The sequence below is a fragment of the Spea bombifrons genome, chromosome 2 (genome assembly GCF_027358695.1).
Source record: "Spea bombifrons isolate aSpeBom1 chromosome 2, aSpeBom1.2.pri, whole genome shotgun sequence".
In the NCBI taxonomy this organism is placed as follows: domain Eukaryota; kingdom Metazoa; phylum Chordata; class Amphibia; order Anura; family Pelobatidae; genus Spea; species Spea bombifrons.
Window position 1 is genome coordinate 20,231,984 of NC_071088.1, and position 22,945 is coordinate 20,254,928.

Here is a 22,945-nt window from a genome sequence, read left to right on the forward strand (position 1 = left end):
ACATATAATAGATCGCAAGTTATCGAGGTCTCTTCTTCAGGCATATCCATTATACGTCAGTAAGCCAATAAAAGGTACCATCCTTGTCAAACTTGTGTTTTTATGGCAAACATGGCACAACTCCTTACATAACTTTATAAAGTGTTAAATTTGTGAATACCGGTAATATTTTTAATCGGGAACTAGACATTTACACTAGCGCAGCCTTCTTTCTAAATCACTGTAAAATAAACCGAAGAATTTGCATTAAAGAGAGAAGAACTATTTAGAAATATATTTTACAAATGTCTAGAAATCTCGAGTACAAAAAAAATAATAAAAATAAAATAAACAATTAACAATAGAAGTCCAAAACCCAACAACAATTGAAAAGTAGCCGGGAGAGCTAGCCGAGGGTCACTGAAGGAATGTTCTTCTCGTGAGCAGCGATTATGTCATGCTGTTCCATCTCTTAAGAAACGTCAGTCTTACAAAAAGAACATTGTTGGAATAGGACTACAAAGATCCCACAAAGCATCGCACTCAACATCTGTTCAGCTGAAATTCTTCGACTAGAGGGAAATGCAAAATGGCTTATTGAGGGCAGAAATATGTTTCAAAGCCTGGCTAATCATTGCATTGTTTCAGTAAAGATCCAAAAAATTATTATTATTAACAGTCTGCGTGACGAAAAACATAACGAGGAGCAACCCATTTTTTACAAGAAAAAAATAAAAATAAATAATAATAATACTTCAGTTCTGAATCTGCATGTATGACTGGGCGCTTCCGGTGAAATGTATACTTTTACAGCAACATGAATGAAACTTGCAAATATGTTTTCTGTGACCCTGTGAACACACCCTGTTCAGTTCTCCGATGCTTTGCTTCTTTTATTTTCCCCAACATCTGGCGGCAATAAAATGCCCAAGTGTATTCTGTTTCAAAGACTCCTCCTCATTCTTCATAAGATACTCGTGCAAGATTTAGAAGTAAAAACGCAAAAGAACTTTAAGTCAAACTCAAAAGTGTCCAAAAACTATGGGGTTAAAGGGGTTAAGCCACCGTCTCTACAAATCAAGCGAAGGGGTTCACTCTCTTGGGTTGATGACAAAGGCCGGTGTATAAATCATTATGAATAATGAGAAAGTCAATAATTGCTTCGTGGGGTTTCTTTCCTAAACCAAACCGCAGATGGGGCTGCTGAAGAGAAGCTCCATTATACAGCACTTTGGGACGTTCCCTTCACATATTAAGAAGTAGAGAAGCGAGTTACTAAATTTGTCAATGCATTTTTTATTTAGGATATAAGAATAAATATTCAGCAAGTCCACTCACGTTGCATTGTATCGTATGTTATATAATACACAGAAAAAATACACAACTTTTACAGCCATCTATATGGGTCATCTGTATAGAATGACGCGCGCAGGGGTGTTTAATGTGAATCCCCCTCGTTACTAGAACTGCAAACCCAGCTCTCCTATACAATGTTTTACGTTCCCGATAATGTCTGGGGAACAAAACGACGTTAAAGATAACTAGTTAAAAAAAAAAAATTTCAATATATATCCCACTGATTAGATTAACTAGAACTTAATATACAGCGAGAAAGACCACGTGATGATAAAATCAATTTAGGGCTTTAAGTTCTAGTTTTGGAATGTATGTGCTGTAGGAAGCGACGTGGAAATTGTTGGTGCTATATAAAAAGTTATTAATAATAATAAATAATAATTACATAAATGTTTTCAGTTAAACATAGGGACACCAAATCCCCAGGCATGCAGAGCTGCTTGCCCCCTCACCTTCTATTTACTGGCACATATGACAACGGCTGGACCTTGTAGGCGAGGAGATTTGGGGTAACTGAATGCCTACTGCTAATGCCAGTGCACACGAACATGCGCAGAGATACAGCAGTATTGCTTGCCTGCCACTGGGACACCAGATGACCAATGTTTGCAAGACAAATGCCCCTTTTTTTGCTTAACAGATCTGTTACGTAAACACGGTATACTTTACTGAGCGCTGAAAAACAGACATGGCTGCCCTTTAGAAAAAAAATGCACCGTTTCGCCTCCAAACAATAATTTAAACCTAAAAACCCCTTTCCAAGCTTAGTTTATTATCAGTAATTGAAGCAGCGATACAGGGAGTCGCTGCCTTACACAGAGAACGCACTCAGAGGAAACCGAGCCGAGCGTGAAGATGAACAATGCCTAATCATTACACAATGGGATTCACTGAACGCCTTCTACTTGTCTAAATCCGACAGCCACTTGGATGTTTATTCGGAGTCCGGGTGACGAAGTTTGTCAACAGATCAGGGATGGTGCTGGAGGAATGAGAGGCATGCAGCAAAACACATCATCGCGAGGTTACCCATTACACTACTCGTCAAACACCAGGTAACAAAGCACCTGCACAGCGCCCAGGCACGCAAATGAAGGGAACCGAGTTAAACGTGTTTATCTTTTCCTACATTTCTGTGTAGTTTGTGGTCATGCTATACTCCAGACAATTATGGGGACATGACCAGGTTTATTCCTTATCACCCCGAAGGTATGCAATGAAGGAAAAAAAAAAAAAAGAAAGATAATTTTTGGCTCCTCTGCATATTTTATATATATGTATATAATTTGTAAGGCACTTTCAGACATACTCTGCCTGTGAAATTAACATTCATCAAAACGAAATGATTTGACAGGAAAATGTCTAAATAAAATATATATATATTTATTTTTTTCTTCTTCTTCAAGGAGCCCTTTCCAGCTTCTGATTAAAGGTAAATATTTGTTCTACCAGTTCAATGAATGCATATTCAAGCGCTTACAGTGTCCTTTAACATGACTTCTTGGCTGAGCCGGCTGTCTGGGACACTAGCGGCCCGTTACCTTACCGTGCAAGATAGATAAGGAGTATGCCGAGGGTGAGACTATTCCTTAAACAAAAGGTTTCCAGATCAACGAAACCTGTTTAACGTCTGTAATGCAAATTATATTTTTTACTTGTCCTTCAAGTTAAATAAAGAGAATGCCAGACAGTTTCTGCTAGGACTGACCCTCCCAAAACAGACTTGTGTTTGGCGTTCCCTGGTCACCAGGTTGCATTTTTTTCTTTGAAAGATGGGGGTGAGAAACAGAGGTAGTTGAAGGGAGTGAGGGCGTCTCTTCGGATACACCATCCCGGTCGCCTTGGAGAACGCAGATAGAAAACCCAAAATTCCGGAGGATGATTTTCGCTGCCACAGAAATCAAAGCCTCCTGAAGCTGGAAGATTCTGCCAACCGAGAATTCCCTTTCTCGCCATAATTCCTTTAACTGCCCCACCCCCACCCAAGACTGAGGCTTTATCCTTCCAGAAAAAAAATATTGATTCTTAAAAGCTGTCCCTCGTCCAGGGGGGTCACACAAGATATGAAACGCAAGTGCAAAGGTTACAACTCACACGTCTGATCTTTAAAATACCTGACATTTTTTTTAAAGTTTCTTAAGAAGTTATTTATGTTTATGAGTGTAGGTAGTCGCTCACCAGTTCCATCCCAACATTTCTTCTCTTACACAATACAAATGTGTGTCTAAGACTGTCCAAAAATACATTCTGTAGGACACTCTTGTGTGACAGCGTCACCTCGCTGCGGGTGGAAGCCAATAGGGAAATATACTTAGTGTCCAACACCCTTTGCTACGCGCCATAACAACTACTGGTCACGACTGAGTACTGGTCACGACGAGAGAGTTGAAAGCACGTATTTCACGAAGTGTCTATCGAATAACGTTTTGGGGTAATGTATAAAATGTGATTGTGGCATGAAGTAAAAAACATGCTTTTATCACTCAATCGACAATGGCCTGATCCACAGAACATTGAAACGGTTGCTATAGAGATAAGGTGGCTTCAAACTTTGCACCAGAATCCGATTTTACGCATTAAGGTCGTAAAGCACACGCGTGTCTTTGTATGTTTCGCCCCACTGCTCCCAGTGTGAAAACTAAAACAAAGACGCATATTTTAAATGTCTTATAGATCTACATTTCTACCTTTCCTGAATTTCGCCCTCCAATTTCTAACTTATATTAATACTCTGAAAAGAACACGAAAAAAAACACTTATTTTTACCGTTTTCAAAACACGTAGATACTTCAAGCTCATTGAAACGTAGATTCCCTGATGGGAATTCTCATGTGAACAAAATCTCTCCTCAAGGATCTATTGTGTATTACTCGGCACGATTTAAAATGAGGCACTGCCGCACCGACTCATACATTTTCACACGTGTATTTATCTTCCCGAAGCAGTACGTATATTAAATAGCCTTCAAATAAGGTTGTGTGGCTGTGTCACATACAACTGTCTTGTGTGGGACTTACCGAGCACAACAAAGGCTTCCATATTGGCATATTGGTTTGGAATTGCAATATATTTCATACATATACACACACATACACACATATATATATACATACATGCATGCATAGATGTATGTATGTGCACAAAAAGTGCTCTAAATGTGTTGGTTTGCAGCCTCGCTGTTTAAGACCATGTTAAATGGATCTATTTTAGTAGAAAGTGGCAGTGCCCTTTCTTTTCAACGTTGATTTTGCATGCCCTGTAGACAGTCTACATACACCTCTTGGGTGTCTGTTCCTTTAAACGCAATACATTTCTTTTCAGGCAAACAACGCAAGCTCACACATCACGCACACAGACCCCAGATCATGGAGCGCTCCTACAGCGCAAGACACCGTGTGGGGTAACGTCACAGCTCGCGACCTGTTCCTTCACACTAACGCTGAATTTAGATATAATCATTATAATCAGATTAGTGATCCATGTACTACAACCTGTTTTATATATAAAGAAATGGTGGCATACGATTTGTTTTTACTTTTTTTTTTTTTTGGACTCTCCTTCAGCTTCTAACTCTGGTGAATATCTTTTAGTTTTCTCTGCTACTGAGCAATCTCGGAGGATGATTTCATTTCTACAAACTATTGTTCCCTATGAAAAACTGCTGTTAAGATTCTCAAATGCAGAGAAGCCTAGCACGGGATTTAGGTGATCAGGTCCCAGTGGGGAGGAATCGCACTCATGGCTGGTCCATAAAGAACCCCTTGTATAGCAGTTCTAAACAATGACCCTTCACAATAATGCTTTCTTTTTTTAGTAGGGTGAACTTGCATTGCTCTTCGTGAATCTGACACCATAGTTGATTGGCTTACTTAAAGCTGAAGTTGCTCGATTTTAAAAAACGGATCAACCTACAGCGCAAGAGGGGTAAAGAATACCCCAACTGATGAAAACTGCTGAGAGCTGCGCTGGGGAGGGGGGCTGATGATAAAACGTCTGATCCACTCACAATCTATGGCCCATGGGAAACGCAGATTCACTATTTTGTGTCACCGTTCTGTTATAAATGCCCTTTGTTATGGTGTCATAGCATAAAATGTATATAAACAAACATCCCAGCACTGGAAAGCATTACTGAGATGAAGAAATTCTAAAAAACAATCAATGGATTTTTCTTTATAACAAGAACTGGTAGAGGATACAGTGAAGGAATTTAAACACGCATGTGACCGGCGTAAAGCTACCCCGAATCTAAACCGTGACATTACTCGCCCAGTCGGACAATCTAAATAAAGAAAGCCGACAGAAGTCAATGACAAAGAATCAGCTCAGCGTGCTGAAAGTCACCCAAAACATCACATGACTGAAAACAATGGCTACCTCCCGGCCTGCTGATAAAAAACTTTACTTGAGCAAAATGAGATAAAACCAGGTTTATCATCAATGCTTAACTACTGTATAGAGCGCTGTATTAGAGGCACAGCCTAGCCATCATATGCACTTTAATGCATGTGATAGCTGAGTTATAGCATACCTTTTTTGTATACAGATGCACGGCGGGATTGATAAAATATCCCCGCAGATCTGACACTTTATGAGTTCCAAGGGGTCCTGATGAGTCCCCACCACGCGTGCACAGAAAGCTCCCGCACTGGAGCAGCAGCGTTTAGCACGAAAAGTCGCGGGACTATGGACGATGTCTTTAATACCAAATCCACCAACAGATGAAATCAATAAAAACAGGACTAGTAGTGTAACACAAGTTTATGACCGCATTAAAAGTCAGCACACATGCATTTGTCTCCCTCTTTATGATAAAGGTAGTGCTTGATTGTGAACAAAACATGATATACAAGTGTAAGTTGGCAGCTCCCATGAAAGCAAATACCAGGATTGTGTTTCTATTAATTATTAGATGACAGAAGAAGAAAAAAAAAACACTATTAAGAAATAGGCTCTGGAATAACCTATAACGCGTGAAAGGTTTCTCTAATTATTCTTACAGATGCCATGTGGATTAGCAACCTCTACTTTTCCAGAGAGCCAGGCAACTGGGTTTGCTGACCTTAAGGAATTAAGGACCGGCATCAGAAATGGGGCAGAATAGTCAGCAGTGCCAGCATAAGTCCCTGCATAGACTTACACCCCAAACAGTATGGACTGGGAATAAGATAAAGTGATAGTCCATAGAATGGTATTGTAACCAAGCACAGGGGGCAGCTGTTATATCGGCACAGACAATTTGAAATCCTTTGCATACACACAAATGTATCGGACAGAAGGAGGTGGTAAGTTCACAATGTACTTGCCTTCACAAAGCACACACCAAAAAAGCTACAAAACTCTAGCAGTAAATAAGACAGCCGTGGCTACTACACTTTTAGGAGGAGTGCTACTGTGCAATTGTTTTCCCCATAAACCATGATTTAATCTGTTCATATAGCTTTGCTCATAGCAAGCTAAAAAGAAATGTCACTATCCCATGCAGCCCCATCAACGAAGAATAGAGATTAAAATATGTTGTAAGTTTGTTAGAAAAGTATTCATAAACCTGTATGTAGAAAGGAATGCCTGCTTGGAGTAGGCAGGCAGTGGCAGAAAAGCACTTTCCACTGAAATGAATGGGATCTGCTTTCCAGGCATGGTCATGTTAGCTGCACCTGGCTACCTTATATACGTATGCAGTGGCAAGCAGGAGATACGTTCATCCTAACTTACCCTGCAAGCCAATGAGTTCGTAAGCCCGGAAAGAGGCAAATGCTTAAAAGGGAGGGACTCTGCTGGACTCCTATGCATTTGCAAGGGGAGTAACGGGTCATTTAAAGGGGGCAATTAGCTGTTATATGAATTAAAGGGCACAGAGTACTTTAATATGCAGTCATCTATAGTAGGGATGTCAGCGACATTGAAAGGACAGTCTAATGTGTTTCTCTACATCTCTCATCTGTCATATGCAGTGAAAGCAGTAACAGAATAAGCTGTGAAGGTGAATTCCAGAAAATGTTACATCAGAAAATGCCAGAGAGGCACACAACCTTTTTCAATCTGATCCAAGAGGGTAGACATGCACCGCTGGATTGCTCCAGTAAGATAGCAGCGTCTACCCGTTGAGCTTCATGGAAGCCATCAGAGATTGAGTTTCTACCACGATTTCTTTTTCCACTCGCACCTCAACAAGAGGTAAACCAACACCCACTGTTAAGGGGACACTCCGGCCATTGTATGCACTTTAATGTGTTTTGCCCCTTCCCAGATATATCCTTATTTAAGTAAACATTGCCTTTTAAAAGGGGCAATTTGCTGCCCAACAGCTTCATAATGTATGTGCATGCAGATTAAAGTGCTTAGCAACTACTTTAGTATCCATACAACTGCTTGTACTGCACAGCGTGGCCACAGCTACTGCAGCATCCTCCACGTGTGTGTGTTGGGGGTCGCATGCATTCTGCATGGCTAATAAAATGGGGAGAGGGGTATAAAAGATAGCAAAAGCATAATTCTGAATAATCCCTCTACACATACAAAACAAAAAGGTAATAAAAAAGGTTGTACTCCACTATGGCATAGTGCATTCAGTAGAACGGAATGTACATTTAATGTGACTGCATATGTTGCAGAATGAAAACACATGAACTATTTAAGCTATTGCATTGCAAGGTCAAACCCGTGATTCATTATCTGTGATGGCCATCAGATATTTATGTTACTGTTTCATTTAAGCAAAACTTTCAGAAAATATGTTTACAAAACACTACGAGAAGAAAAAAAATGTTTTTAAAGTATTAATAACTATGCGACAACGTTCAGCGGGCCAGATCTGGAATCCTTCTGAGCATACTAGCCATCTCGGTATCAAGATTTTATTCCAAAAATGAGTAAGGGTTGTGTAGCAATAGCCACCACGCCCTGTATTAATGAATAACCCTGCATGAAATGCTTTCTGCTTTCCAAATCTATTTTAGTGCAGCTGCTTGCCTTAAAGGAGCACAGCACACACAGAATGGAGGAAGCAGGAGTGTAAAGCTCAGCAGTGACAACCCCCTTATAGTAAATTATATATACATATATACTCTGTCATCACTATAGTGGAAAGGCCATATAGCTGGTTCCTCTCGTCCTGCTGCAGCTTCTCTTGATCCCCTGAAAATGGACACATGCAATAAAAGCTGCTGCGCTACTAGAGAAGGGTTAGATCAGCGCCTACTTCTCTGATATTAATGGGAAAGTGATCTAAGATGCAAATGGCTGCAGAGACTGTTAACATCCCGGACTTCATCTCCTGTGAACTTATATACTATGTCAGGGGTGTCCAACTTGCGGCCCTCCAGCTGCTGCAGGACTCCATCTCCCATAATGCTCTTTCAGCTAAGGGGCTGGCTGAGGAGTATGGGAGATGGAGTCCTGCAGCAGCTGGAGGGACACATGTTGGACACCCCTGTACTATGTCATAGTTGCCTCATCAGGTATTACGGCAGAAGTGGATTGTAATCATATTCAAAAGCCACCATGCATCCCAACATACAAAACCCCAGCGTGATGAAATGTGCCGTTCACACCAGGTGAAGTACATGTCCGTACGTTGATTACGCCACCGCAAAACAAAGGCTTAACATTTCAGGTTAAATGTCCTTCCAACGCATTTTTGAAAATCTATTCATTACAAGTGTTTAATAGATTAGCTCCAGATTGGTACATATTTAGTTTTTTCACATGGAAGGCTATGCAGATTTTGTATGCTAAACGGTTTTAGGTCATGTTCTGGAGGAAGACCAGTGGATTCCTTCAAAAAAAATAATAATAATAATGCATTCCCAAGTGAGAAGCTGCATCTGCCCTCTACAGACTTATGTTTGGCTCTTGAAGCAGCCAACCAGGGGCAGAAAAGCATCCCCACTGAAATCAATGGAAGAGTTTCCGTCCAAGTGCACGGGAGTCTCACTAGACCCTCACCCAAAAAGAGCTCGCCGAGTGCTGGGGATGACGGACGGTAAGTCACATGCCAGGAGATGCGTTCAGTTGACATCTTGCGCACTGAAGATAGCTGGAGGGCAGGAAAATGTATATAGAGGGGATTCTGCAGAATACTCACATGCATTTGCAAGAGGGACACCACATAAATTCAATGGGACCTCTGAGTGCATACGACGGCTGAAGTGCCCCTTTAACACACTGAGGAATACTCCAGCTGGGTTACGACACTATGACTGTAGAGTGCTGCAAACACTTGTTTAATTGTAAATACGCTTACATTACAGTGTAATAAGTGAATTATTACACGGACGTTACACAAAGTGACTCCCAGCAATCGCGTCTGTTTGCCAGAGGAAGTGTGCAGGAGAGCTGACCATTTCAACTCGCTGGTACTGCTATACGTGACAAAGGGCAATCCCTGGTAAGCTTCTTGTGCAAGAGTTGAGCTTGCTCTATATAATACATAGTTTAATCAGCTTGATGAGTTTTAAGGAATCTTCCATATACCTGTGTGTTATGTATGGCCCACCCAGACCTTCTCTATGACAATCTACAGCGAATAAATCCCAAAATGTATGTAATTGCAGGCAGGGAAATACTTCCACTAGCCTATGCAATGTTTTTCCAGCTCATGCATACACATAAAATTATAAACTGAGAATTCCATCTTGTATCCAGAGAAGAAATTTCATTCTTAAATGCATTTACGGCCGTTTGTCAGAAGACAAAAGGTTGCCGCATATATTTTGTTTTAAAAAAAAACAAAATGGGAACAATTCAGACAGAGCAGAGATTCTAAATGTTTTGTCCCTTTCCACAGACTCGATGGTGGTTTGCATCTCAATAGAAACCATCTTCCAACAAAGAAACTGATTAAATGCCATACGAATGACTAAGGAGTTCAGATCAGGCTGCATTTCTGGCCTCGCATTATCGCACAGATTAGAATTACATGCCACATATTTGCCAGATCATAACAACAACGTGCATGTTTTAGTCTTCGGAATAGAATCAGCAACACATAACGTGATTTTTCGGATGTAAAGAAATAGCTTTTTACAGGATTGCGGGGGTTTTGTTTTTAAGTTTTACATAATTAAACATCATGACATTTCTACCATCAAGGCCTGGATGCTGGTTAGGTCAGAACTTAAGAGGCCTCCAAATGAGTACAACATCTACTATGATGCTGCTATGGCCATCAAGAAAACTGTAAGTCTACAACAGCGTGAAAGCTACATGTGTCAAGCTTTGGTAGATGATAGGTGATCACTTATCGAGGGACTGAGGCTCTAACCGGTGCGGGTTAGTGGTATTCTGACAAAGTCTCCCAAATAAGAAGTTGTGGAAGACTCCGCCGCGTTCCCAAATTCCTTGGCCGAGACACGGTCTGTGAATTCCCAAGCTTCATCTTCCGCATAAATCACAGTATTATACGCTATTCTGTAAATCAGTCAGTAGTCATACTAAAACCCAAAACTTCTGATGACAGAAGAACCAACCAAATCAACAGATCACTTCAGACCATGTACTGATCTGGGTTAATGCAATTCTTGGCATATAAAGCATGTCCCACCACAGATAACCGTCCAATGAAACAACCACCCAAGAAAGCAGTAAGAAGGGAAAATCTTCTATAATTATAAATAAGCAGTAAGAAGGGAAAATCTATCTATAATTAAAGTAAATAAAAGGCACTTTCAAAACTAATGAATATACCTCACCAACAGTGCTATCCAAGTGAAGAGTCCTCAGACAATTACAGAACACGAGAATAAGGCAACTTCTCATTTTGGTGAGCAAGCAGCCCATCACTTTGTCGCGCACGCATAGAGAGGTAAAATGTTGGTGAGGGAATTAAGTGTGTGTGTAATATATAAACAATAACCCCTCATTTTAATGCATGTAATCTGGAGCAGGGCCCTCCTCACCTGTTGTTTCTGTTATATACTACTATATATTGTTATGTCCGGTTTAACCATTGTACAGCGCTACTGAATATGATGGCGCTATATAAGAAATAATACTGGAATTAGAAAGGGAAACTACTCAAACTAGTCTCCATTTTTCTCTCTTGAGACCAGGAAGCATTAACGCACATGTTCAGTGGGTTGCCGCCGGCGACTGACGTAGCAGCCAGTCATATGTATGCTAGCAAAGCATGTGCTCAGACAGCATCAATTTGATTGGCTGCTGCTTTTCAATGGGAGCTCTGCTCTTAGCGTAGAAATGAGTAAATCATTAGCGATTAAAACTCAATGAACAAATGATAACGCTACAAACCCTTACAATATACTACGATAAACAAACACAGCAGGCGAAAGACTCGAACCTTGAAACCTCTACGATATCCTCTTATGCAAATAAGTGAGGTCATATTGAGTGTGCCGGTTAATCTGCATTTGAATATTACCTTATTAACTTCATGAAGGGACAGACCTAAACTGATCCGAACCCCATTTATTTCTCAGCAGTTTCCAGTGGCATCCAGATCCCTGCATGCGCAGCCATGGACATATCCACACTACAGCACACAAGGTATTCAACACAAAGCACACTGTCGGCTCCTGCAGACCACACAATGGCACACCAAGAACATTTCAAACATACGTTTTTATGTACATTCATGCCTGCAATTTACAGATACCGTTAGACATTTTATCTGCACATGACGGATCCGCTTTAACAACCCAACAAATTAACTAGTAATAACTAGACCGGAATTAGTCACAGGGGAATAGGTCTTAGTGTCAGACTCATAACGTGCGTGGGGTAGCGGTATATTCCATATCATGCCTATTAGGTCATCTAACAAAAAAATGGCAGCGGGGTGTGCAGGAAAGACTAAGGGATCTCAAGATGTATAGCTTGGAAGGGAAGAAGAGAGAGAGGATGTGATAGAAACAAAGGAGGGTAAATGTTAGAACAAGAGCCCATAATCTAAAACTAGAGGGTCTGAGAAACTTAGGTGGAAGGTAAGGGCATTTAACTTTAATGAGAGGGTGGTAGAAAAGTGGAACAGCCTCCCAGCAGAAGTGACAGAGGCTTAATACAGTAAGGGAGATTTAAACATGCACGGGGCAGGCAAAGAGCTATCCTGAACCTAAGAGGAGACCAAGTACTGATTAAGATCAGAGTCTTTACATCAGGACAGATGGGCAGATTAAAACGGGCTGAATGTGGTTACCCGCTGTCAAATGTCTGCTATTTCATTATGTAATGCACCGTGTAAACTAAGGAACCCTGCGTTTCATATATACACCTGAATACACGCATTCCCTTCTTACCGCATTGGGGAAAGACAAATAAATGCCAAAACTGCTTCAAAATAACTTTGTCCAGCCCTGAATGAATAAGTAAACTTGGAAAATAAATGAATTTTAGATTATTTTATGTATAGATAATCCTTAGCAGGCATAAATAAACTGTCATACAATTTTAAGACGACGATCATACAGTTAAAGAGGCTGGGTGGCTATTTTTATAGACCAAGTTCCTGCTGTGTGAACGGCTGAGCCGGCCCTGCATGGTTCAATGTATAATGAGACCATTGACTGATTTAACTATACATTATACAGGGCCAGCCAAGCTCTTCCCTTCAGCATGACGTATAGTGAAGTCAAGGAGCGGAAACACAACTCCCTTTAGTGTATAAACCCAAATGTTGCCTTATTTTCAACGAAACAAGTGGGGATTGAAGAATTGCTCATTGAATTTAATCCTGGCTTCTTGCGCAATCACGGCACAGAGACACACAGGCATTGAGACACGCGTTCGCTCGAAATGCTTTCTCTCGGGACAGACACTGAATCCTGTTGGTCGCCCTCCGGCTTAATAGCACGCTAGACCCCAAAACAGGCTAATGTACCAGCAAGAGGAAAAGAGGCAGAGGTCCAGGAGCTTTTCACATGAAAACACCCAACAGAACAAGCGGAAGGCCGGGAATACTATAATTATACTAAAGGAACAGAAATGCCAAAAAAGATATGCATGTTTGTATTTTAGACTGAGGTTTCCTCTTGTTTCATCAATCTGTTAAAAACCATCTACTACAGGAACCACATCTCTGAAATCTCTCACAAGTTTGGTTCAGTTAAAGAGGCGACAACAGAACTATTAACAACAAAAGATAATGCTGGTAAAAGGTATTAACGTACCGCAACTAAGTATTAGTAACTAAGCACTGAGTACTAATTAAACTGTTGTCTTGCACACAATAGAAGAGCAAACCCTGTTAACCCTTCGTCTGATGGTCTGCAAATAGTGAATATTGATTTATATACCAAAAAATGGTTTGTCTTCTAAAATTGCGTGTGTGTGTATTATATATGATAGAGAGAGGGAATTTAAACATGCATGGGACAGGCGTAAGGCTATCCTAAATCTAAGACAACACCAAGCACGGATTACAGGCTACGGCTTTACATCAGGAAAACGGGCAGACTAGATGACACGAATGGTTCTTATCTGCTGTCAAATTCTGTGTTTTCGATTATATATATACACACATACACACGTAAATTTAGAACAATTAGGATTATACAGTGGTTTATGTGGGATCTGGAAGCCAGAACGAAAAGTTTAAGAACTGTCATTTTTTTTTGAAGCCAGGAAGACTTGTAGCCAGCGACGGCTGAAAATGGTCACGACAGGTCGCAGCTGTTAAAGTTTTGGGAGCCGTGGGTAGCTGGCTCGTGGGATTTGCCCACTCCTATCACTACAGTAGAGTTTGTGAAGATGTATGTATAAGACTTCCACGGCAGGGTGCAGTATTCTCTTGTCACAAATGAACTAGAAGTCATAAAACACAGGCTTATTTAGTCCTTATAACAACAGGGGGGGGGGTGCTGCTGATATAACTTGTTTCGTTATGTTTTACAAAATATATATGGGGTATTTATTAGAAATGACAAACACGTTTTTCCAATTAAAATAACTAGCCCTGTCAATGAATTGTGCTCGGGTGACACTGGAAAGGCACGGCTGACGTTTAGTGCATTCATCATACTCAACATTCCATTGGTTGCTATGGTGATTACAACACTTTTCATCCTAGTTGCTTTAATACATAGTCCCCACATATCAGAAGACACAGTTTAACGTTCAGAAAACATCAGACAGTAAAAAGGCAGAGCATTATTACACCGCTTTCTAAACTCACACCGCTCGGCAATGTACTATCGTACCAAGCGTGTTTACAGGACACCCCGGCGAGCTTATGGCACAGATCCCTCCACATCTGCAGAGCCTCACCGGCAAACAACGAGCAACACCAAACCGAAATCACACACCACATGAACACAGGCGAAGGGAAACATGCGAGCAGAGGTGGGGCTGGAAAGCAGTACAGTATAAAGACAATGAGAATGATTTGCCTTTGTTATTAAGTGCAAGTATGTGGAGCCACTAACCTTCCTCTAAGCTCCTTCCGCTGCCGTTTCAGGCCTCCCCTCCTCCCCTTCAATAACATTTACAGTAACAAACACACATCCAGGCTGTTTGTCAGGGAGGATAGTGGAGATCCGCAGCACTGCAGCACTCCCAACAAACACAGAAACAGATCGAACGCAGAAGGGAGGCAGGAAACGCTCCCCAACACAGACTCCGACAACCATTCAGCCCATCCAGTCTGATCTAGTGACTCAGACCTTAATCAGTTCAATTCAGGATAGATTTATGCCCGTCCCATGCATGTTTAAATTCCCTCACTGTATTAAACGCCACCACTTCTGCTGGGAAGCTGTTCCGTGTATCTAACACCCTCACATTACATCTAAAGCCTTTCACCTTCTAGTTTTTGATTACGGCGTCTTGTCCTGACATTTCTCCTCATTTGAAATACACGTCCTTCCTGTACGTTGTTACCCATCCAACTACCAAACAGAGGTTATTGATTTAGAACAGGGGGGGAAAACAACCATACATCTGACGCCAAGGACAGCGTGACTGACGAGCACCCACGGACAGGTCATCTTTATCCAGATGGCCATGAAAAGCTTAGGCTGTCTGCTGCATCGCCGAACGCTGTCATCCATATTGCTGTCAGTGATTTAGTAAATAGGGGACGTCAAGCTGTATAACGTACTGTTCTAATTATGGACAGAAAGGCCTACAACAAACCGGGTTATTATTATTATTGTGCTTAAACACAAAGAATTAACCGGCATTATCCACCGGGGCAGGCAGATTAAGTGAGATCGTTCCCCATACTTTCTGGGGTCTATTCACTAAAGGAAGAGTTGTGTTTGAGGTCCTTCATTATACATTATGAAGGGCCAGCACCAGTGAGAGTCTGCTGCAGGAAGAGCTTGGCTGGCCCTGAATGGTGGATAGTTCAATCTTACTTATTGAACTATACATTATGAAGGGCCAGGTTAGCTCTCCATGCTAGAGGTCTTTGCTAATGATGGCTGTATGAAATGAACAGCGAAGTGAGGGAGGTAAAACTCTCCCTTTAGTGAATAAAGCCCTTTAACTTGTTATGCTGTAGAATAATCAGCACGCGTTGTTACAATAACTACCCAACAAACAAAAAACACAGCGACCCACAACCGGGGAGCGGGTACCTAATCTCACAACAACAGGGGCTGTCCGTGCTGATAGACAGATCCAAGTGCCAAGAAGCTGTCAACACAGGGAACCGGAGCAAGCCCTGAACAGACCGGAGCGAGGCCTGGGGAGGTGCCTGCTCCCGGGGCACCCTGCCTGCTGGCTGCCCATGTTTACCCCGACACCCAGTGCATCTGAGCGAGGCCTCATCCTCTCTCCATGGCAGGGCCTGGGAAGAGCAAGTCATGTGTCACCCGCAGTATACAATGCTAGGGCGGGTCACTGCCGATTCCAGCTCGGCTCCCCGGCTCACAGCGTGAGAAACACAGGCTTTACCTTATCCTGGATACGGTCCGGGCGGCCTAGGACAGATCCCGAAACGAGCTGGGGAGGGGCGGCAGGAGGGCGCTCCGAGCACCGGAAACAAAGGCCGGCCCGGGGCAGTGTGGGCGGGGAACTCAGGGAAGGAGGCGGAGAGGGGCGGTGGTAATGGTGGCGGCCTGCAGAGGTGACCGGACCCTGGGTCTCCGCCTCTACTCGAAGGGCGGGTACTAGACGCCCAAGATGGCGCGTTGCTAGAAGCGGGTGGCACGGTGGGGGCACCCGGGAGCGCGGCGTACATTCACCTCGTTAAGAAGGCCTTGGAAGACCCACACCCGCCTTATCTTCCTTCCCCACTCGGAAGCCAAAGCGCAGTGCTGTCGGCCGCTCCCGTCACGCTTTTTACCGATAAACGTTTCCTATTGCTCTCGGTCTGAGAATGGCAGCCAGTGGCACAAACTACCCAGCATCTAGGCTAGAGCGCCCGGCAACTCCCGGTCCGCCCCACTCAGGAAATCTCGCGAGAGCTTGCACCGCCCTTCTCCACGCCGCTGACAGCAGACTGGAGAAGGGGGCTATCTGGGTCCTCCTGCTGGCGGGCGAGAGCGGGTCCCGAGAAGCTTCCTAAAGCTTATATGGGTGGCGGCCGTGGGTGACAATTCCCTCATGTCGCGGGCTGGAGTTGGCCGGCCCGGAGTATATCGGGGGGTCGCGGGAACCGTGCTGCCGAACACATACCCTGCAGGGACAGGACTCGGGCGGGAGTGCATATTGGGGGCTCTGCATAATGCAGGGGGTGACCCTGTAATGCATCTCACGTATAACTGCATCATGGAGGGCCGTTTGGTGGGGTTTGCCCTTCATACTGTATAATGATTCAGTAATCCGCCTGCACACTCATGGTTTAGTGAATAAAGCCCATAGCGGTGTTACTAGGCTTTCTGTGAAATTACTCGGAGTGTTTGGTACCCCGTGTGTGGCGAGGGCCTGCCGGTGCTGTCACCGCGCTCGCACATGGTGTATGTTACTGTGCTTAGAAGATTTCTACAAACAGGAACTCTAGAGATTTGCTCTTTTTTTTTTTGCCCCGTAATCTTGTCTTCTACGTATCCGGGAACCCTCAGGGTTTGAGCCCCAAATGTCGGGGTGAAAGGGCAGATTCTCAGGGTCACAGTCTGGGTCCGACTCCCTCCTGTTTTACTCTGCTGTGATCGTATATGATTCCCCGTTGGTGATTTAGTTACCAGTATGTTATTGATATCCCTGCTTGAATCTAGGTGACTCTTTAGATAATGACAGGTTTCCACGAGGACCAGTTTTAGAGCCATTTGGGTAACACATTTGGCAAGTCGCTATAAAGAATCTTCAAAATGGGCTATTAATATGTGAAGGGCCCCTGGGTCTGCAATTTTAGAAAGCCCCCAGGTGTATGTATTGGGCCACAAAGCATCATCAACAAGTTACATGGCCTAACCTCTAAAAAGCGATGAAACTGGACACAGGCCTGGCCCATGTGTTTAGTGTATTTAGGAACATTACGTTTATATAGCGGCAGCAGATTCCATAGCGCAGTAGAAAGGTAGAATCTATTTCATCGATGGCAGAATTTTTTTTGTTCTCATCTGTGGCCAGTACCGGGTAGAACTGGATGAGACTTGTGCCCTTTCATCCTAATTGACTATAATACAAGCAGGATAGGGAACAATGGACTCGGCGCTAACAGACACAGATCGGGGCTAAGACTCCATGTGAAAAAACAGGAACAAAATTTGGGACGCAAGACAGGAAATGTCTGGAAGCGGAGTCTGAACGCCCGTGATCTGAATACGGAACGAGCGAGGGAAGTTGGTTTGGAACTCAAGCAGACCTTGGAGTTATCTCTTGTTTTCAGCAGGGCATAAAAAAATCTTATTTCCCCTGATACTTTTCTGAAATGTTAGTTTATGTGTAGCTCTGCTGGAACTTTGTACTAATGTAAAACACAGAGGTGCGTTTTCGAGCACAGGATGAAAATGTATTTCCCCTTTCTCTCGCTATAAAGCATATACGGGGAACGTCCCCCCAACCAAACAACTCCCACGTCGCCTCAAAGCCCACGGTACCGCAGACACAGTGGACAGAATGACAATTTATTCTCCTTTCCTTTAACTCTCTCTTATAGAGATAAGGAGACTGTCTACCCGCAACCAGGCGACTCCCACATGCTGCCACTTGCCATAGGCTGAGCTCTTTCATTTGAAGCCGATGCGGTGATGTACTGCGTTACTTGCGTAGTCACCCAAGTCTGTCTTATTATAGAGATGGGTTCATGTAAATTGTGCACAGTGACATCTAGTGGTCGATTATCTAAATAGCTTTATTCTTCATGCAAATATTAATTATAAGTTATAATAACGTGCTGTACCACATATTCTGATTTTTGTTTTATTTTAATTGAATTAGTAGCCTCATCCACAGCACTATTGAACTCCACAAACCTCCTCTGAAATATTTCTTTACAAATCAAGAAATGTTTTGCCTCATTCAGATTTTGTACTAGGCACCCTAGTCATGTAGCACAAAAGCTCACACTGTTGCCATATGTGATTAAACCCACGGTGAAAGGAAAAAAATTAATCTGCTAAGGTTTATTTTCTTAACACACTAATTAATGAGTATGATTAAAGTGTTTAAGTGGAACAGAGCCTTTCAATATATTTGTAGAAATGTAAATATTGAAGTTAATGTATGGTTACCTGGGAGGCGACTGTCAGTATCTCGTTGTGTGTTTTTTTAAACCTTGGATCTTTCATGATGAACACCTACTCATGAAATAACCATCACATACCTCATGCCTTTTTCTGCACCCATCCCTTGTCACCCCAATTTGTATTTTGCAAACAGAAAAACATGTCAAAGAAGTTTATGTAGAATTGCAGTGCACTTAATTAAGATGTCATATTTGACACCAGTTTCTGATCATAAAACTAACCTGTTTAAATAAATGAAATATACTCCTGATTAATTAATCCACATCCACAGGACTTACCCAGCACCCAGATGACCTCTTAGAGTCTCAGGTCTCCTATCAGAGTCTCAGCCCGGGCTCCTCTTAGTCTGGCTCAGGCACAACTTTTATTCATTTGTATACCTTTTAGGTAAAACAGTAATGGATAGACTGTCAGAAAACAAACATATACTCTACCCTTTCAAAATGCGTGCGCCCATAAGCACATACATTCATGCTTGCTCCTACATAAACATCCTAGCTTGCGCTTGCCCTTACATACAAACACATTCAAAACACAAACACTCCCCTTTCTCATGATGTCTATCTTATCTCATTATCTGTCATGTTTCTCACTATCTCTCCCCTTTCTCACTACCCTCTTTACCTCTACCTTTTGTCTTTATCCCTCCCCTTTAATCCATCTCATCTCTCCCTTTTTCTCTTCCCCTCTCTCTTTATCTCTTTTTTCTTTTTTTCTTTTTCCCTTACCGCGTTTTCCTTATCCTTTCCATTCTGTTTAGCTCTCCTGCTTGTTCTCTTTATCTCTTTCCTCTCTCCCTTCACCTCTTAATATCTTCTTTTTTCTCCCTTTCTTTCCCTTTTTGCCCCAATCTCTCCTCTCCAGGAGCTGTGTTTTTGGCCTAGCACACTTCTATCTTTGGTGTTGTGCATTCGCAGCATACTTACTGCTAGCCAGTTCCATAGTTGGATTAGCGAGACTGCGTGTGTGTGTGTGAAATTAGAAAGAGGAATGAAACATTATGCTGGAGCTGCAGCTTCTCCCCACACTCCCAGACACAGGTAACAAATGTAAATTAGAGGATCTTAATATGCATTCTTTGATGGTGAGGCTGCATGGAACAGCCATTTGTCACAGCTGTAAACTTAATGTGGCTGTTGATACAGCAACCAGCATTACAACCACAGCATTCTTGGTCAGTTTGTTGTCAAATGTTTCTATTTTGGAAGGTAGATGTTAATCATGAAGGTAGATGTTAATCATGAATATGTTTAAAAAAATAATAGAGAAATGGCAAGTAATTTGCGTTCCCCAGTAATACAATACAGGTTACATGTGAGTTGAATCCAGAACAAATACAAGGAAAATGTAGTTGAAAGATTAGCCATGATTTTCTGTAAGTGAGTTTTCTAGGAAGCATAACAGCCTTGACCATCAAACAGAACCCTGACCTATTTGCTCGGTTAATTATTTGTAGAATGCTTTCAAAAATATATGAGCTTCTGCCCCAGAGTATTTTGCATGTGCAAAGAACCAGTACACACTGGGTTATGATGTCATAATTCTGTACTCCCCCCCCTTAACAACATGCGGGGTAAGGAGAAGATAAATTCCCCTGCCATCTCAGTAGGCCATCATCAGTGAGGTGTAGCTTCCTAGCATTTCTCTCAAAGCTTAATCCCTGAAGAGCCCTTTGGGTTTTGCCAGATACAGTTCACAACGATTCATTGGAGTTTAAGCAATACCCTAGGAAATAATTGCGCACCTGTTGCATGCTAAATCTATAACATTTGCATTACAATAACAATTTGAAATGCTACATTAGATTGTTAACCAGCCTGTAACAGAATTCCTTACTTCTGATCTCCCAGTTGGCTGAATAATGCTTCGGAACGTTGTTAAAATGCATCATTAAAGCATAGCATAAGAACAATGTAAAACTACACTTCATGGACCAGTTACACTTGTCCTTGGGGATTTTTGTTAAATGTTTCATTTGGAAGGCACAGCTAAGGGAAAAAACTAGCAGATCTCGACCTAAACTTCTAATGCCTTGAAAGCTAGTCTAAACATTGATTAAATATGTACCAAACGTCTGCCTCCGGGGAAATTCCAAATAAGTGTTTTTCTTTTTCATTCTTGATGATGGTGTCACCTGTGCTGAGAAGCAGCAGCTACCTATACTCTAAGGTGGGAATAACACAGCACCCAGGGATATAGAACACAACATTTTTTACACTCTACCTACAATACAAACAATATTTTGTTTAATAATATAACACAGTGGGACTTTAATGACCTACGCGTTATTATTACTATAATCTAAATATTACGAACACATTACTTCGTTCTCCCTCTGGAATCTGGAGGAAAGGATGATGCTTGTAACCAGGAATAGCTATTATTTTGGTTCTGGTGCACAGTCAACAATTATCAAAGTAAACTAAAAGAGAAAAAAGAAAAGATATTAAAAAGTACGGTTTACTGGAGAGGTATTTAATAGTAAATAAGGTCAATGAAGAAAAGGTGGAAGCCACTATAAACTAGTTCCAGACCTCAATACAATAATAGTCCCCTATAATGATTCACCCTGGCGCTGCTCCATCCTCCTTCTCACTCTTATATCAAAAGCTGTCCGGGAATCAACTTCAACAAAATTGCCACAATAACCTAATGGGAACATGTATCGATCGAAATCATGTCAGAATTGATTCCTCTATCAGGTGGGGATTTGGGAAGGAGAGAAATCCGTTGAACAACATAATCGGGTTTGCCTTTCTATCCTTCAACGTGTTCAGAAGGAGTAGTTGAGTTTCATTAGGAAAATGAATGACAGCCCAAATTAGTCACGGAATAACGCCTTATCCACGGCTATCCACGGCTCAGTAATTCAGATAGTATTAGGGAAGAAGCGGACTAGGGTTGAATAATTGTAAAGGTCTGAACTAAAAAAACAACCAAAATATGGGTATTAAAAATATATTGTACTCGCCCATTTTCAGCAGACAGAAAAAAACCTACCCTAGGTGATTCCTCTGTCTCCAGCACCATCTCCTACGTACACTTTGCTTACTTTTTACTCATGGAAGTAGCGCGTCGTGGTACACCCTACCAGCTTAGTGGTCTAGCTAGCTGCCTAGTTTGCCTATATGGATGGGGATGGCCCTGGTTGGGAAGTGAACTGTTTGAACAAGTATGAAGTGATTGTACCAAAAGTAAAGTGGAGAAGTGGATACATTTCTCATTGCCCTGGAAGCATTAAACCGAATGAAATGGTCTCTATTTGTCTCCCTTTGAAATGAATGTTGGTTAGGCTCCACATTAGCTTTCATGTTTAAAGCTGGAGAGCATCTAAGAGAGTGACAAGGTAGGTTTCCAGATCACTGGTGCATCATGGGAGATGCCTTGGAGACATGAGTGGGTTGAGGTGAAGGTAGTAGAGGGCAGGTGTAAGTAGGGGCAGAACTCTGTGGGCGGCTAGTAGAATATTTGGAGACATACGTAGCGATTTAGGGGATGTTATATTTTTAGGGGCTGTATAACTTTAGGGCAGTCTAGGTGAGTAGGTTTGTGTTTTAATATAAACAAACATTAGGAAAGTTGCTACCAGTGTTTGACGACCAGAAACCGAATGAAGATGAGGAGGAGGTGGGGGTATTTAAAAAAAATTTCATATGTAACTAACAACCAAATCGCTAAGTTTCAGTCTACAACCATCTGCTGTGTATAAGAAGCCTTCAGGCTGTGAAGCCTTACCTCCAGGCATTGAAATACAACTAACCGGCCATGAATTAGCATCATCATGAAGGTGGTGTTATGAATATTTCGAGAGTCGCGTCAATAATATCAATGATTGTTGAAATAGGTGAAGCACGCCTAGCGTTAACATTTGAGTAAAGGATAGGTAGTGACAGAGAGGTGAACCTGTTTATAGCATTGCAAATATTCTACCTGAAGTAGGAAATAAAAAATCCTGTTTCCTGGTGAATGACTAACTCACGGCATGAGAGTGATTGCAGTCCTCATATTCTAGTGGAGTGAGG

General features: G+C 42.1%; 1 protein-coding gene across 2 annotated transcripts in view; it reads right to left on the reverse strand.

The window, feature by feature from the left end:
* The window catches only part of TAOK1 (TAO kinase 1), a 35,731-nt gene extending 19,015 nt beyond the window's left edge, over positions 1 to 16,716 (reverse strand). The window contains exon 1 of one of the 2 annotated variants that reach the window (XM_053457047.1): positions 16,479 to 16,716. The gene's annotated coding sequence lies outside the window, so the exon portion shown is untranslated. Of the gene's footprint in view, positions 1 to 16,188; positions 16,357 to 16,478 lie in introns of those variants that run through there. The other variant, XM_053457046.1, reaches the window with a different exon arrangement.
* Between the last annotated feature and the right edge of the window lie 6,229 nt (positions 16,717 to 22,945).